The 19,043-nt window shown below is 39.3% G+C and overlaps 1 pseudogene across 1 annotated transcript in view; it reads right to left on the bottom strand.

Moving 5' to 3' along the window:
- Positions 1-1,451: 1,451 nt before the first annotated feature.
- The window catches only part of LOC308511524 (importin subunit alpha-1-like), a 53,338-nt pseudogene continuing 35,746 nt past the window's right edge, over positions 1,452-19,043 (bottom strand). The window contains exons 2-4 of the transcript in view: positions 3,199-3,855; positions 1,922-2,739; positions 1,452-1,547 (exon numbers count right to left, since the gene is read on the bottom strand). The product of the transcript in view is annotated as an importin subunit alpha-1-like (transcript). The remainder of the gene's footprint in view (positions 1,548-1,921; positions 2,740-3,198; positions 3,856-19,043) is intronic.

Raw genomic sequence — 19,043 nt, 5'->3', positions numbered from 1 at the left:
CCGGGATGAGCGGGAGCGGCAGTAGGTGCTGCAGGCGGCATTGGACTGTGGGTTTTGGCCCGATCCCTGCAGGCCACCTAGAGGGACCCCACCCTAGCATGAATTCTTGCACCAGGCCTCTAGTAATGATATAAGACTTAATCTTGGATACATCCTGCCAGCTAAGACATTGTTAGCCTATAGCAGTGGTTGGCAAACTGCGGCTCGCGAGCCACATGAAGCTTTTTGGCCCCTTGAATGTGGCTCTTCCACAAAATACTGACTTCTGTGCATGGGCCACGAAGTTTCAATCACACTGTACGTGCACGCCCACACGTGGTATTTTGTGGAAGAGCCACACTCAAGGGGCCACAGAGCCTCATGTGGCTCGCAAGCACAGTTTGCCGACCACTGGCCTATAGGATATATCCAGCTCTCAGTTTTCTGAAAGCAGACCCCAAGATGAAGCTTTGTGTAAAAGTGGTTTATTAGGAAGTCTTTTCAGTGGAGAAACAAGCAAACAATGAAAAAAATTATAGGTAAATAGAAAGACGTGGGGAAAGGAGAGAAGGGGGCCTCCCAAAAGTGAATATATCAAGCAAGGTTCCATAGAGGGTAACTCTGAATTAGTGTCATAGTTACTGTCCTCTGGCCTGGCCAGCATGGCTCAGTGGTTGAGCGTTGACCTATGAACCAGGAGGTCATGGTTCCATTCCTGGTCAGGCACATGCCCAGGTTGCAAGCTTGATCCCCAGTGGGGGACATGAAGGAGGCAGCCGATCAATGATTCTCTCTCATCATTGATGTTCCTATCTCTCTCTCCTTCTTCCTTCCTCTCTGAAATCAATAAAAAAAAGTATTTTTAAAAGTTACCTTTCTCTGGACACAGTATAAATCACACCTAGAGTTGTCTCAACCAGAGGGCAAAAAAGCTGGAGTATTTATACTCCTGAGACCAGCCAGGCAGCCTTCAGTAGTTAAGGACCAAGCCTCAGGGGTCATAAGTTACCAGGAACTTCTGGCTCTTTCAGTTCAGGTAAAGCAGTTCTGTGGCCTGAGGGGAGTTTTCAGACAAACACAGGTTGTGGGGAGCGGGGAGAGGAGTGAATGCAAAGTGGGAAACCCCCTGCACACAAATAGTAAAGGGCTGGATAGGGTAGGAGCAGGACACAGACTGAGTAGGCTTTCCTTCTCAAGTATCCAAAACAAGATCATAAGAGAAATGCTTTTTAAAAATTTAATCTTCATTTAAAGGACACTGCATCCTATGAAATTCCACATAGAAATAAGAAACCTATTGAGAGGCGGCACTTCATACAGTGTGTACAGTTTGGAACTGTTCAAGTATAGTTTGTTGTTACAATAACAAACTACATTTAAAAACGGTTCTTAGTAGAGAAACAGTAAGACAAACCTGTATGAAACATAGTACACAACAAACAAATTTATGCCTCAGCTGTACAATCTAACAGTTAAAATTCCCAGGAGTGCCATCCTTCAAAGGTAGTTTCTGGCATAACATTTTGATCTTCCTCTTCCTTTACAGAGAAATCCTTCTCTATCAATTTCTTAAAATATATTTTGTATTGTTGATAGTATTATAGATATCTCCCCCCACCGCATTTACCTACCTCCTCCCAGCCCCTACCCACCCCCTAGGTCTTCACTACCCTATTGCCTGTGTCCATGGGTTTCGTTATCAATTTTTTAATTTATTTTTTAATTTTTATTGATTTCAGAGAGGAAGGGAGAGGGAGAGAGAGATAGAAACATCAATGATGAGAGAGAATCATTGATTGGATGCCTCCTGCATGCCCCCAACTGGGGATCAAGGCCACAACCCGTGCATGTGCCCTTGACTGGAATTGAACCTGGGACCCTTCAGTCCACAGGCCGACACTGTATCCACTGAGCCAAACCAGCTAGGGCTCTTTATCAATTTTAATGAAGCTTTGTACACAGACTTGTTTTCATGGTTTTGTAGAGCATCCATTTTGTCCAAACCTCCAAATTCTTCCATCACTGTATGCACTAAGTTTTTCAGTTTCACCAAGTTTCTCAGTAGCCTGAAAGATCTTTGAAATGGCATCCAGAATAACCAGAATAATTTTGGTATCTTTCGTAGTTAAGAAGTTCATCAGTTCTATTATGCCATGATGAACGAGGTATACAATCTGTTCAACTGTACCACCACTTGTAGAATTGGCCACAGCCCATACAGCTTCCTTTTGTGTCTTAAAGTCTGCCTTAGAAATAACAACAATGAGGAATGGGACTAATCCATGATTCACAACTTGCTGTATCTGGTCCTAGAGGCCAGCTGTGATGTTTGACATTGTTCATGTAGCCTCCTTCTGAATATTAGTTCTGGAGTTCATTAGCAGGCTGGGAAAGACGGCAAGTGCTCCCGCATATATTAAACCCCGAGTCTGTTTATCTGTCTCAGTGAGATTATTTCCTATGGCTTTAGTGCAGGAGTCACGATTGGCAATTCAGAAGCTCTTAGAAGCTTCACAATTTGGGGCACAACTCCTGCTTTCAGGACCATTTCAATCATTCATTTGAATGATCAGTAAGGTAGGAAATGGCCCAGCAGCTATCTGCTAGTATTTATGGATCCTCATCATGTAGGAGACAAACTAAAGTAGGAAGAATCTGCTCAGTAACATCTAATGGGGGTGAAAGATTGTTGTTGCGATAGAGGTTTAAAAGTGTCCAGGTAAAATGACATAAGTAACTGCCAGAGCTGTACAGCAGCCCCTGGATGATGGATGAGCGGATTACTCAGACACAGTTTGACTGTGAAAGAGAGGGCTAAGGGGTCCCTGGCTCTAGCAGCCAGAGCAGCCTCGATTGCCTGCCTCATTAGCCTTTATTGGAATTTTTATCTTTAGATACAATCAGTAGGGTGAGTAATCTCAGGAGGACACTTGTGTTTACATTGTCCTCTAGGCAAGGGCACCCATGAATTAAGCATAAGGATTCTAGTAAACACCCAGGGGTCTGCACATGCACAGACTTGTTTGGAAAGGTCAAGGAATAATTAGGGGCGCCACCTTCGGCACTCTCATAAGTCTCCCCTAAGTTGGAATTCCGATAAACAGGGCAGGCGGCCTTCCACACACTTCCCTTTTCTCAGAATGTCCTCCTTACAAACTTTTCAACCAAGTCTCATGCTCCCCAACAAGTAACCACGTTATGTAAGTAAAGATGAAAAGATGACATCCCAGGAACTACAAGAAAAGCCAATAGTGGGTCAACTGCAGCATATATGATAACCAAGTCTCACAAAACTGAACCATCACCTGCAATGTTTCCCAGAGCCCATGTGGCTTGTTCACTGCTGTGAACCTGGGGAGATGCCAACAGAGAAATGAATGCTGGGATAGCATCTCCATCTACTACAGCCTTGGTCTGTTCCGATGCCCTGGAAGCAATGCTAGCTAGGGCCCAAGAAGATTCCAACTGGATGGGACTACAATCAATTCTGCCCAAGAAGGACACACAGTCTGGAATCAAACCAGCCTGGATTATGTTGTCTATGGGTGACTGTTTTTCTCTAGAAATTAGTTTCCTCACAGCCTGAATAGCTTGGAGCTGGCTTTCCAAATCCTTGCTATTTATGCCTTCAACCATGTCCTCAACAGACCAATTTACAGTGCCCTGTTGTTGCGGTTTTCCTGCCTTGGAGAAGTAGCATCATCAGGAAATGAGCTGACATTTCTCCTTTGAGCATCTGGTCACCCTTCTTAGCTTCCCTCAGCTCCACATTAATTTCTGAACTGGCTTTCCCCTTGTTCTTGGATCTGTTAAGGCGGGCAGCTGGTGAATTAACATTCTCATTGGTGGACGTGGTTAGGAGACAAAGGGAGAAAGCTACACAGTCAGCTCAGGCTTTCACGGGAGACAGTGAGGGGCCCACTGTCTGCAGTTCCGCTGCTCTGAAAACATCCACCACTAATCAACCTGAAGATGGTATCAGAAATGCTTATTTTTTAAAAATAAGAAAATATATTTCAGTATGGAGAACAGACATAGGTTAATATAATAAAGACATATAAAGATCCTACAAAACAATTTTTTAATGTTTAGTATATTTTATTGATTTTTTACAGAGAGGAAGGGAGAGGGATAGAGAGTTAGAAACATCGATGAGAGAGAAACACTGATCAGCTGCCTCCTGCACACTCCCTACTGGGGATGTGCCCACAACCAAGGTACATGCCCTTGACTAGAATCGAACCTAGGACCCCTGAGTCCGCAGGCTGATGCTCTATCCACTGAGACAAACTGGTTAGGGCCAATTTTTTAAATATATATATTTTTATTCATTTCAGAAAGGAAGGGAGGGTAAGAGAGAGACATAAACATCAACGATGAGAGAGAATCATTGATCAGCTGCCTCCTGCACACCCCCTACTAGGGATCGAACCTGCAACCCAGGCATGTGCCCATTACTGGAATTGAACTTGGGACCTCTCACTCCACAGGCTGACACTCTATCCACTGAGCCAAACCAGCTAGGGCACAAATCAATTTTAAAAAAAATCAAAGTACATAACCAACAAAAAAAGAATAGGGTATAAGAAGTCATTCACAAAAGAAGGGCTAAATAAAATCAAAACACATGAAAAGATGTTCAATTTCACTAATAGTCGAATTAAACATCAATTAGGTTTGCCATGTCTTCTTATTAAATTTGGGATGATTTTAAAAATAAGAAATGCTTATTTAAAAAAATAATATTTGTATTGCCTTACTCTATCACACACACATAAAAAAAGATATTATCAAACAATAAGGGGAAATATTGTTATGCCCAGATTTCAGGATCTCCAAAAGACCACCAGGGAGCCAGCTGAGTCCGATGCAAAAGCAAAGAGTCTTTATTTGAGCTAGCTTGGCTCCCCGACCACACTCACTGACACAGCGGCAGGAGGCATAGAGAGCTAGCTCTGTGTGGAGAGGGGTTTTATAGGGGGGTTGGAGTAAGGGGAGGAGAGAGGACTGTGGGCCCTGCCGACTGGCCGGGTGCAAGTTGGTGTCTTGTTACACAGGATGTGGTCATATCTATGGCATGCACTTCCCTTGATTGTCATTGGTTAATTTAAATAAATCCTAGGTGTGGCTAGCAGAGGCTTGGGCTTCCGGGAAGAAGCTCCTTGCTGAGCACATGGCTAAGGCTGCTGCTCAAAAAATGGAGGATCCGGGGTAAGATGGAGGGCATAGCCCTCGCCCTGGGGCAAGATGGAGGGCGTAGCCCTCGCCCTTTCATTATCTACATATTTGCCAAATTACATAGGAAACATTTATAGTTACTGTGTAATGTAACTTTGATTATCTTTTTTTTTTTAATCCTCACCAAGGATATTTTTTCCATTGATTTTTTTAGAGAGACTGGAGGGGAAGGAGGAGTATGGGGGAGAGAGAAACATCAATGTGAGAGAGACACATTGATTGGTTGCCTCCAGTTCGCACCACAACCAGGGCCAAGGATTCAGGCTTAAAACAAGGTATCTGTCCTTGACCGGGAATCAAACCTGCAACCCTATGTCTGATGCTCTGACAACGAGCAAACCAGCCAGGGCTCTAACTTTGATTATCTATAAGGCTTTGAGTTTTATTCCCAACACTCTAGTGTTTATTTCTTTCTTGGAGAATAATTATTTTAATTTCCCAGGGTTGACTAGTCTAAATCACCTACCCAAAATTTCTAAAAAAGATACTGAGAAGCAAGTTTCTCTGGTCTCAACTTCATTACTCTTCCATCTTAGTTTCATTGTGGTTTTTAAAATTTTTTTCTGCTTTTTTGCTACCACACCTCCTGAGTTCTGTTTTGTTGTTTGTTCATTCATTTGTTTGTTTATCTGTTTCTTAAAACCTTCCCTGATATTATAGATTATTTATAAATCAAAGAAGAACTTTGATTTCATGTAATAAACACACAACTGAAACTCCCTTCAAAGTCTAGGCCTCTCTTCACTTCCATACTCCAAATTTGCAGCCTTAAAGTGGAAACACTCCTGAAACACAAAAATAATCCAGTTCTAAACAGAGTGAACATTTTAATCTATCTCCCATCTATTCCATCTTCTCTTGATAATAGTTTCTAATCTTCAGCTGGGTGAGAACCTAATTTTAATGATATTCACCCAGAGAAAATAGAGCCAAAAGATGGAGAAAATAAATCTGAGAACTAGAGATATTCCTGAGTTCCTGAATAGCTATATCTGGTTGCCGCAGTCTTTTTTTGCAGCAAGGGTTCAGGAATCTGGAGAAGGGCTATGCATAAATGAATAGAGACTAGACAAGAAATATAAATTTGGAAGGCATTAGGGGAGCCAGACGGAGGCTCCGCTCTCTAGTGAAGTGGGCTCTCTGAATCTCCAGACCCAAGGCTTTTTATTTACTGGAAAACACATTGGCCCTTTAGGAATGCAAACAGGCATATCAAAAATAAAGTTTGGTAAACAGGAAAAGATTATCAGGTTAGGGGAAATGCCTACAGCTGTTCAGCAGCAGGTGATAATATGCAGATTTTCAGCCAGCTTTCTGACGAACTTCTCGAATTTATTATGCTTACTACTGTCCTTAGCCTCCAGCATCTGGCTTTGCATTTTCTCCAGACTGCTCATTCCTATTTGCTAAGGCTAATTTTAGCTGTTCTCTGTCACTTTCTTTTTAAAAAAATATATTTTATTAATTTTTCACAGAGAGGAAGGGAGAGGGATAGAGAGTTAGAAACATCGATGGGAGAGAAACATTGATCAGCTGCCTCCTGCACACTCCCTACTGGGGATGTACCTGCAACCAAGGTACATGCCCTTGACCGGAATCAAACCTGGAACCTTTCAGTCCAAAGGCCGCTGTTCTATCCACTGAGCCAAACCGGTCAGGGCTGTCACTTTCTTTTTTTAAAAAAAAAATATTTTTATTGATTTCAGACAGGAAGGGAGAGGTAGAGACACATAGTAACATCAATGATGAGAGAGAATCATTGATTGGCTGCCTCCTACATGCCCCCTACTGGGGATAGAGCCCACAACCTTGACCAGAATCAAACCCAGGGCCCTTCATTCTGCAGGCCAACGCTCTATCCACTGAACCAAACCAGCTAGGGCTCTGCCACTTTCAACTTAATTCTAACTAAAACATGCAATTACTTGGTAGTATTAATATATTTAGGGAGCATCATTTTCAAAATAAATTATAAATTGTGTTCAGTGAAGTCTCAGAGAATGTCAATTTTTAGAACAATGAGCCCAGAATGAAGTATTGACTTTTACATGCTAAGCTAAAGGAAGTTTTAATTCAACTCATGAACAGTCTATCTTAATATAGGACTAAAATCTTCAGAATGTAAACAACTCCCTGAGGCAACACAAAATTATGTATACAATGTTAGAAACTACATGACTTAGAGAAAAGCATGCCGACACATTATAACAAAACAATTTCAAAATGTATAAAGATTCCATATCAAATAGAGTGTTTGGTTTTGGTTGAATTGCTGTGAAATAATCCGTTAATGTTATTAGTGTGAAAATGTTATTTGAACACTCAGTTTGTGCAGTTCAGCTTAGCCAAAGGTAGATGGAGGTAACCCAAAGCCGAAGGCCTGGCTTATTTCGGTAATCACTTTGCATTGGCTAGGACTTCTAGCTTATCCTAATTAATTATTTGGTGACATTCAAATCATTTGCCCTGGCATGTGATCAGTTCAAATACATCTGCCAAGCAAACCACTCAAGAAGATGAAGAACACTACATTTTCCCAAACACTCCCAACATTATGTTGGAGCAATTTCATTAGGTCTCTGACTTTCATTTTTAAGAAACTCAGAACTCAAGTTCTCACAGCTACTGCCTATTTGTAGCTTCACAGAGGGGAGAGAGTAATGCAATGCATTACAATAGGAGCGTCTGAGAAGGATAAATGGATTGAGTACTACTGCCAGTTAATCACTTTGAGAAAATGGCCTTCACCTATAGCAGGAATAAACACAGTTGGCAAAAAGTTATTTCTGACTAATGCAGTCTGAAGACTCGAGGCCAAGACAACTGCAGGGTAAACCCTTTATATTTGATAAATATAATCCCTCAATTTCAGATAAAGTGTAATTCATGGTTAGTTCCTCCAAATCTCTCACATTGCCTTTTCACCTGTCAACTTTGATTTTCATTTGGAGTGATAAGGAAAAAAGTCTCTGCATATTATTTGAATTAGTTACAAAACTAGCAACTCTTCTACACTATTTTAGTTTGAGGAGAGATGAAATTTCTCCTCAGGACATCTTGACTTAAATATTTAACTGAAGCCTACTAGAATGCCCACAAGTCCCTGAGAAGTTTTGGGTAACTTCATCCCTTCTCCCAAAAGACACATATGGTCACCCCTAAAGCAAGACAGCTAAGAAGTATCCTCATATATATCACTTATATTTATATGACTATAATTTATTTTCTTGAAACTCCTAAAGAATCCAGAGATTAATCTTAGTTGTTTTGTTGTTGTTTGTTTGTTTGTTTGCTGTTTTTTTTGTTAATCCTCACTCAAGGATATTTTTCCATTGATTTTTTTAGAAAAAGTGGGAGGGAGAGGAAGAGGTAGAGAGAAACATCAATGTGAGAGAGCCACATCAATTGATTGCCTCCCACACATGCTCTGACCAGGGCCAGGGATAGAGTCTGCAACTGAGATACGTACCCTTGACTGGAATCGAACCCGGGACCCTTCAGTTTGCAAGTCAACACTCTATCCACTGAGCCAAACCAACTAGGGCCAATCTTAGTTTTATACAACTTGGGGGTAGGAGTAATATTAGCAATAATAATAATTACTAACTTTTACTGAGTCTCTTCTACATGCCAAATAGTTTTGAGCCACTTAATAATGTTTAACATCATTACTATATGCCAAGCATTTTTCTAAATGCTTCACATGTAATTAACTCATTTATTTTTCATAATGCTTTATATGTATTCCTGTTTTTTAGATCAGGTAGTCGAGGCACAGTGTTTAAATGTCTTGCCCAAGATTGCACAACTAGAAAGTAGAAGATATTAAATATCAAACCAGGCAGCCTGCACCTGGAGCTTACACCCTAAATCATCAATCTTACCTCACAAATTTCTACACTTTTCCAAATATGGGTGATTGTTAGGATCAAGTAAGTTATTTGTTTAGTAATTTGGGGTAGCATAGTAGTTAAAAGTGTAAACTTTTAGTCAGACATACTTTCCTACTTATTATGTTGAGTGACATTAACTTCTTTATGCCTTGGTTTAACAGTTTTCTGTAAAATTGGAACACACATGTATTATTATATAAGAGGTTAAATAAAGAAAAAAATATGTCCTTGTGTGTATGTCTGTAACATAACCTCTTTAAGCATTTATGATTTTCAATACATGGTGTTTCATCTATTTTGCGCTCTCTGCTTATTCCCACCAAGAATGTAAGTCATATTAGTAAAAATAATATTAATACTATAGGCTTTCTCTGCTTAGAGAGTTAGAATGAGTGATGATTAGAAAACTAGTGTCTAAGGAAGAGAGTGCAGTCTGGAAAAATAGAATGTATCACCTCTGTTAAAGGACAGACAGAAAGCCTAGCAATAGTACCTCTGATGCACATATAAAAGCACAGCTCTTTGCAGACTTTTTTCTTCCTATTTGTCTTCATTTCCTGCCTAAATAAAATGCTGTCCTTTTTCTCTATGAAAAAGAAAGAGTGGGATAACTACTCTACAAAGGAAAAGGAACATGGTTTGAAGGATATTCTTACAGAGAAGACTAGAAACTGTGGACAAAGGGTATGCTTCTGGCTAATTTTTAAAACTCTGTTGAATGTAGAATTATGGTGTTCAGTTCAGCAAACATGATTGATCCCTAAATGTGGTAGATGTTGGGGATGCCAACATGAATAGGGCAATGCAAGACCTTTATCTGAGAAGAACACCTGAATTCTGGGGAGACCATAGAGACATAAATCAATTTATTCCTTCATCCCACAAGCACCGAGTGTCTATTCTGTGTTAGGAACTGTGTTATCTGTTCTATATATAGAAGTTCAAAAAGGTAGACATGATGATGACCTCCTGAACCTTATATTCTAATGGGTAAGATATCCTATATAATAAAAAAGTAATATGCAAATTGACTAAATGGTGGAACGACCAGAACGCCCACGACACCTTGCCCCAGCTGGCCCACCCCCAATGGTGCCCATCGGGTGGGCCGGCTGGACCCCACCAGTGCACGAATTCATGCACCGGGCCTCTGGTATTTTAATAAAAAAAAACAATAAAATTTAGAAATGCATCTTATGATAAGACTAGAGGCCCGGTGCACAAAATGTGTGCATGGGTATGGTCCCTAGGCCTGGCTGGCAATCAGGGCTGATCAGGGCCTTCCTTCCCCTGGCTACTGGGTGCTGGCTGGGGCCTTCCTTCATTCTGTGCCACCCCCTAGTGGTCAGCACATGTCATAGCAAGCGGTCAAACTCCCGGTCAGTCGAGCTCCCAAGGGGACAATTTGCATATTAACCTTTTATTATATAGATGTTAAAAAAAGAAAAATGCATTAATGTGAGCTTATAAGGGAGTTTAATCTGATCTTAGGGGTGAAGGATAACTTCCATGTCGTGATGATAAAGAATAGAGGGTAGGGTCCTAGTTAGAGTGAATATAATTCACCATGTCCCTGTTCCAGGTAGGAGACCCATTAAAAACCCAAGGAAGCTCAGTATGATGGGAGATCAGAAAAAGAGGTAGATTTTGTGAGAGATGAAGCTGAGGAAGTGGAGGCCAGATCAGACTTGGCTTTGCCAACCATATTATGTATTGTGATCTTTATCTTAATAATGTTAAACCACTGAATACTTATTTTTCAACAGGTGGGTGACATGATAATTTGTGAACTTTCTGGCCATATTGCAGAGCAGTGCTTGTAAGGAGAAAAGGTAAGAATGGATATGGGTAAACCAATTAGAAAGCCATTGCCATAATCAAAATGATAATGAGAACTCTTTCCAGAGAAATGGTGATAAGGATAGACATAAATAAGTGGATTTAAGGAATATTTGAGTTAAAACTGACAAGGCAATGATATGAAAGGTAAGGAAGAGGGTTCAATCAAGGGTGACTTCTTATTTTCTGGTTTATATGCCTGCCATTCTTCAAAGGAACACTAATGAAGGACCGTATTTTGAGGCAAAGATAAAACATTTTATTTTATTTTGTTTTGAAGAGTCAAGGCCAAATTCAAATATAAAGAGAAGTATATATAAAATATATAGTATGTTGGTTCCACAAAAGAACTGAAAGCAGAGACCTTGAACAGATATTTGTATACCAATGTTCACAGTAGCATTTTTTTTTACAATAGCTAAAATATGAAAACAACACAAATGTCCATGGACAGATGAATGGGTAAATGAAATTCGGGTACATGCTACAACATGGATGAACTTTGAAAACATAATGCCAAATAAAATAAGACAGACACAAAAGGGCAAATATTGTATTATTCCACATGCAAATTCATATAGACAGAAAGTAGAATGGTAGTTGCTGGGGGCTGGAGGGAGAGGGTAATGGGAGTTATTGTTTAATGGGTATGAAGTTTCAATTTGGGAAGATGAAAAAGTTCTGGAGATCGGTGGTGGTGATGGACGTACAACTGTACTCTTTGAAATCGTTAAAACTTTAAATTTTACATTCTTTATATTTTGCCATCATATTTTAAAAATATATTTTTATTGATTTCACAGAGGAAGAGAGAGATAGAAACATCAATGATGAGAGAAAACCATTGATAGGCTTTCCCTGTCATGTCCCCCACTGGGGATCGAACCTGCAACCCAGGCATGTGCCCTGACCAGGAATCAAACCATTGGCCTTCTGGTACATAAATCGATGTTCAACACTGACCCATGCTGGCTGGGCTTGCCATAATATTAAAAAACAAGTATAGAGCCTTAACAGGTTTGGCTCAGTAGATAGAGCATTGACCTGTGGACTGAAGGATCCCAGGTTTGATTCCGGTCAAGGGCACGTACCTTGGTTGCAGGCTCCCAGCCCTGGTCAGGGGCATGCGGGAGGTAACCAATCGATGTGTCTCTCACATTAGTATTTGTCTCTCCCTCTCCCTTCCACTCTCTAAAAATCAATGGAAAAAATGTCCCCGAGTGAGGATTAAAAAAAAAAAAAAGTATAGGGATCTGGGGCTCAGAGTCCTAGGCTAGAAATGTAAGTGAAGGAGTCATTGCTGTATCTATGACAATTGAAACCAAGTAAAATGATTGACTTTGAATATAGGATAAAAGAAAAATAAGTATATAACTAAGCCTGATGAACTCAAATATTACTTGTATACAGAGGAGGACTGGTCTTCAGGAGGGACAGAAAAGAGGAGGGATGACTAAGAAATTATGAGAAACACAAAGAGAAAATATTATCAGAGAAGTTAAGGGGCAAGAACATTTCTAGGAATCAGTGATCAATATTGTTTCAATGAACCAGGAGGTCACTGTTGGTTTCCCGATCAGGGCACATGCCTGGGTTGTGGGCTGGATCCCCAGTAAGGGGTGTGCAGGAGGCAGCCGATCCATGATTCTCTCTCATCATTGATATTTCTCTTTCTCCCTCTTTCTTCCTCTCTGAAATCAATAAATACATTTTTAAAAAAGGTCCAGAGAACAAAGGCTCTTTCTAAAAGATCTTTCAATAGGAAATTGTTGAAAGGATTGATATACCATTTCAGCTATGCCTATATAATTTTAATCCAAGCACATAAGGTAAATATACAGCTTGTTTTAATAAAATAAAATAAAATACTACTGACTGATATATTTTTACATGATGAAAGCTTGTATAGTAAATGATTGAGCTGACTGAAATCATTGTACTAGATTAATTTTTCTTCAGTTGCTTTAGTTAATGGCATTTAATTTTAGAGTGGACCTACTGAAGAGCATTCATGCAATTCAGGATGGTGTAGCTCTAATGACCTGTTGCTTTGTCACTCCATTCAAGAAAAGTGACCTAGTGTTTCACAATCAAAAGATACAACATTAGGCTGAACTATTCCCTGTCTCTATTCCTACTTACTGTTTCTGCTTTTGCTACCACTGTACCTTCCTTCTACTCTTACCTTAATGCCAACACCTATACTGACTCACTGCTTCTGCTAAGTGATATGTGGTGTGTGAGGGTGCACATGTGCATGCACATTTAATTTCTGCCTTTGCTATGAACTGCTATGCCACTACCATTCAAACTTACCACACAAAAGATGCCTTTATTCACTGCTGACTATAAGGGTTCCTCTATTAGCCCAATGCAAAGGCACTAGCCAACCTATAGATATTTACTTCTAAGACAGGACTCCATCTTCTTCTAATAAAATTTGGTCAAAGAAGCTGTTGCCTCCCCTCCAGCAAGATATTGGATCTAGCCTTCAGCAAAGCCATCCGTACTGACCTCCCCTCCCCAGGGTTTGTAGGAGAACAAGGACAACGAAGATTTAACCTTCTGGTTCCAGCCATCCAATCACCTAAAACGGAGTAAATCAAGTATATTTTCATGGATAAAGAGTCTTCAAATGTATCAATAACTCAAAATGTATTTCCACTTGCTTGGCAATATCTAAATTTCCACTTTTCACTTTACATTTGAAAGGATTGAAGTACCAATTCTTGGCTAAGATAATGCAGGGAGGCCAATTATTTAATGACTTTAAATGTTTGAATTTAGAAACTTCCAAGTTTCAGAGAGGAATTGGACACTGGGGATTGGATGGACAGAAAAATTACAGAAGGGGTGGGTAGCCTGTGATGTATAGGAAAAATGATGAAAAGGAAGAACAACAATCAGTAAATAGTGATTCCCAGTACTTAAGAGATTTTTCGTTATTGTTTACTTCTAACTCTGTGCAAAAGGAGAGAGATGATTTATAGCGTGTTATTATTTTTTTCTCATGCATATTCTTACTTGTGCATAGTTTAACACTACTATTAAGAGCGTGCATGGATCTGGACAGTAGTACTGGTGCTTTCTGAAGTTTATTTTTCCTAACTCAATCACATACACTGTAGCACAGTTTCACTGTCTTGGGTTTTGTAGGGCAGGAACAAACACATTTTCACAATCTTGCCATAGAGCTATATGCCCACTCCTAGGCTCTAGGCCACTGTTTAGTTCACAGGGACTTCAACTAACTCTCCTTCCTATAAATCGTGCTGAACCTCAATGGTGACTTCTTGCAATAGGATCTAGGATGACGGAGGTAAACAGTATCCTAAATGCCTGAGTATGGCACTGGAGATTGGGAGGGACAGGTTTTTATTACCTGGGAATTGTTTTAAGTCTCAGTGATATGATGCAAAATATAGAATATATTTGTACATCTTCCTTTCCTAACCACTAAACATTCTTGGATGACTTCTAGAGATATTTATGAAATATACCACATTATGCCCGGCGGGCTTTTGTTCTGTCCAACAATTAGGTCTATATATTTTTTAAATATATTTTTATTGATTTCACAAAGGAAGGGAGAGGGAGACAGAGATACAAACATCAATGATGAGAGAGAATCATTGATCGGCTGCCTCCCACTGGGGATTGAGCCCGCAACCTAGGCATGTGCCCTGACAGGGAATTGAGCCGTGACCTCCTGGTTTACAGGTCAATGCTTAACCTGGTTCATAGGTTGATGCTCAACCACTGAGCGACACTGGCTAGGCCCTTTCTTCCTTTTTAAAATATTTGAATTCTTTAAAGTATTACATATCTCCTTTTTCTCCCATTGACCTTTCCCTGGCGACTCCCACCCCTCAAGAACATGCCCTCACCCCCTGTCTGTGTCCATTGGTTATGCTTATATGCATGCCTACAACTGCTTTAGTTGATCTCTTATCCACCAGCAACCTCCCCTGCCTTCCCTCTGAGGTTTGATGGTCTGTTTGATGCTTCTCTGTCTCTGGATACATTTTTGTTCATCAGTTTATGTTGATCATTATATTCCACAAATGAGTGCTATCATGTGATACTTACCTTTCTCTGCCTGGCTTACTCGCTTAGCATAATGCTCTCCATGTCCATCCATGCTGTTGTGAATGATAAGAGTTCTTTCTTTTTAACAACAGCATAGTATCCCATTGTGTTTTTTAATCCACTCATCTGCTGATGGGCACTTGGGCTGTTTCCAAATCTTAGCTATGGTGAATTGTGCTGCTATGAACATAGGGGTGCATATATCTTTTCTGATTGGTGTTTCTGATTTATTGGGATATAGTCCTAGAAGTGAGATTACTGGGTCAAATGGGAGTTCCATTTTTAACTTTTTGAGGAAACTCCATACTGTTTTCCACAGTGGCTGCACCAGTCTGCATTCCTACCGCAGTGCAAGAGGGTTCCTTTTTCTCCACATCCTCTCCAGCAATTGCCGTTTGTTGATTTGTTGATGATAGCCATTCTGACAGGTGTGAGATGGTACCTCATTGTTGTTTTGGTTTGCATCTCTCAGATGATTAGTGACTTTGAACATTGAACCTTTCATGACCTCAGTTTTTGTATGTGAAATATTTTTAAAGTCAAACTGCTGGTATATGTGGTAAATGAATTTTAAAAATTGTCTCTGAATATAGGTATTTCCTATGAAGTTAGGGAAAGGAAAGACCAGTATTGAAAAAGACATATGAGAAAGCAAAACTCAATCATTTGTTTTAAAGAGTGTTCAATAAAGATGGATCATTGCCTTCTACTGTATAATAACTTACTTTATCTGAGGTTTAGATTTTCTTGAAAAAAAAAAAAACTTTTCTGTCTTCATTTAAGGAGTAAACACCTCATATGTACCAAAAAAGTTCATTTATATAATGGAATTATATTGTTTGTAGTTGCAGATAATAGAGATTAAATTCCCATATGACAGAAGATTATGGGTCATTGTGATTCAGGTCGACACAAGTTCACGATGTTGGCAAAATGAGTATTTTTATATGCTGTTGAAGCTGCCAAGAGTCTTCCCAGAGTCCTTTATTTAAAGAAAGAAGACTGTATTTCTCAAGAAAAAAAAATCCTATAAAGTTTTATGTACTTTATATTGACTCTTTGTCTTCCTGACATATTTAATAGTTCCTGTTCAAGCCACAAGATATTGAATGAGAGGTTCTCTATTGGGTCACTGCTCCATTTGAATAAACCTTTACAGCTTTAGTCTTCAGGAACTGGCAGCTCTTACAATGAGACCCATCTCACATGTAACATATAACAATTTGTCCATATATTATTATAATCACATATGAGACTCCTTTGAAACTAAAGTCTTTACAAAGGAATAATGAGCAGCTAAGGATTGAGTCCTTCTATAATATTTTGTCCTTTTAGCTTTGATGCCTAACTCAGCTTTTGATTCTATAGCGGCAAACCTTTCTTTTTGTGTCATGGAATAAAAGGAAAAGAAACTGGCTTTTTCTGCACTAATTTGCCAGTGAGAACTTCAAATGCCCTTTCCACTGACAGTCACTGCTCTCATTGTGCTTTATTACTCATTCAACAGACAAGAAGTAGGATGACAACTGTGGGATTCAAACCCTCTATCCAGCAAGTTTTGGGAACTGAATAGCATTGGTTCACCATGACTTTAGTTTTAGTTTCAACTTCCTAATTAGGTTTCTACACACTTCTTAAAGGTGTCCTTATTGTTTCTTTGTGCTTCTATCAGTATGCAGTAGCAACAAAGTCCTCCCCAATAGTCAGCTTATAGACACTCTGTAATTGTTAATGTTCATGCTCCAACCAGGTCCCCTCAAATCCCTTTTTACCATTTTTTAGAGGTACCGTCCATCTCCCCTTTCCTCCCGAGCTGCTGGATCTGCTTTTGTTCACAGATGAAAAGGTTTTGAAGCATCTAGGACAGTGATGGCGAACCTTTTGAGTTCGGCGTGTCAGCATTTTGAAAAACCCTAACTTAACTCTGGTGCCATGTCACATATAGAAATCATCTTTGCAACCATAGTAAAACAAAGATTTATATTTTTGATATTTATTTTATATATTTAAATGCCATTTAACAAAGACAAATCAACCAAAAGAATGAGTTCGCGTGTCACCTCTGACACGCGTGTCATAGGTTCACCATCACTGGCCTAGGAGTTAGCGAGCCCATTGCTCAGAGTAGCCTTAACCAATGACTGTACTGTATAGCAGTATGAAAGAGCAGCTCCCTAGCCTTGGCTAAGGATAAATATGAGGCATAATTTACACTCCAGAGTTTTCCAGCAGGATCAGACTGAAGCTATACCATCTGAGAGACTTTTACTGGAGATGGAACCCTTCCTTGGCTTCCATTATCTCTTGCAGTAAACCCCTGGGAACACTTCTTTAAGTTACTTTAACACAAATCCTCATAGCAGGGTCTATGTTTAACTCTAAGATACACCTACAAGGGAGACCTCACAGTCATACCAAAATATCTCTTCCTGGTGGCAGCACTAAGCATATTGGAGTTGTTCTTTTGCATTCACTGCATGACCTTTTATTGAATAGAGAAAGAAAAATAAGACTATAGCATTATCTCTACCAAAGAGCTAATGGTTTCTGCAAAAGAGAAATGACTGCCAATGCAACTATAGGTAGGATCTGTACAGCTGTCATTTAGGAAGCAAAGGGGAAGCAGCATGGGAAGTTTTCTGAGCATCAGAACTACAGACCTTTATGAGACACATCAGATATATCTAGCATCTATCCCAGCATGTTTTATCATCAGAAGAGGCCAAAGCAGAATGTTTCATATATTAAAACTCACCAGTTGGATATTTGAATTGCAAAAACTATCTTATGCCCAATTAGAGTAAAATTCAGAATGGCAAAAATGAGTGAAGTACACAGGTGGACAGTAAAAAGAAAGGTTGAGAGACTAGCCCAGAGATTGTTTGATAGCATGGAAAAATTCCTCTAAGCTCAGAAGCCATAAATGTGCTACATTTAGAACATTCAGAATTTAATAGTGAATCCTACTATATTATGTTGGACTATGCATCATTAATGTAGGTCAAAAATGGTAAAAAAAAAAAAGTAATCACTGTCATATGGTTCCACCTAATCCAATGTTCTACAGAGTAGCACACCATTGACATAAGTTAGTTATGGAGAGAATTGTATAGGTCATCTAGTCCAAGCTATCCATCCACAGAGATTTAAGAGTTCTTAAACTGGATTCTACAGACATGTTTCAGCATGAGATTTATGATCATTTATAGGCCTGCTCAGTTAGAAATATTGTAACTTTACTAATCTTACTTATAATATTAGGAGATAAAGCTGAATTCCTCTTTAATTTTCTCTTATTAAGTTACAAACTCATGTTTACTTTAACATCCTTTTTATGATGAGACCCTTTTGATCACTCTTCTTTGGAGTCACTGTAATTGATCAGTTTTAGAACAGAATGTAGTATCATATCAGCATTGTGCACTGAGCTTATACATCATGGTATTTTCTCTACAATTGAGAAACTTCATGCTTTGCAATGGGAACCTCATGAATAAATCAAGAAATTTTTTCCAATTTCTAACTGAAAATAGTATGTAAAGAATAATCTAGATGAGAAAACCGAAATGACTAGATAAAGAAGTTTGGTATTGCCTCTATCACTTTAAGCAGAACACTAGGGGCAGGCCACACACAGACAATATCTGTCAAGAGTTTGACTATAACTTAGGACAGTGATGGCGAACCTATGACACGCGCGTCAGAGGTGACACGCGAACTCATTCTTTTGGTTGATTTTTCTTTGTTAAATGGCATTTAAATATATAAAATAAATATCAAAAATATAAGTCTTTGTTTTACTATGGTTGCAAAGATGAAAAAATTTCTATATGTGACACGGCACCAGAATTAAGTTAGGGTTTTTCAAAATGCTGACACGCCGAGCTCAAAAGGTTCGCCATCACTGACCTAGGATGAAGAAATAAATGATTTGTGGATATGCTACATTTGACAAGACTTTGTTCCACAAGACAATTTTATGCAATGATTGTGTTAAATAACTAT

The sequence above is a fragment of the Myotis nattereri genome (genome assembly GCF_964212035.1).
Source record: "Myotis nattereri genome assembly, chromosome: X".
NCBI lineage: Eukaryota > Metazoa > Chordata > Mammalia > Chiroptera > Vespertilionidae > Myotis > Myotis nattereri.
This window is presented reverse-complemented; position numbering and strand designations above follow the sequence as displayed.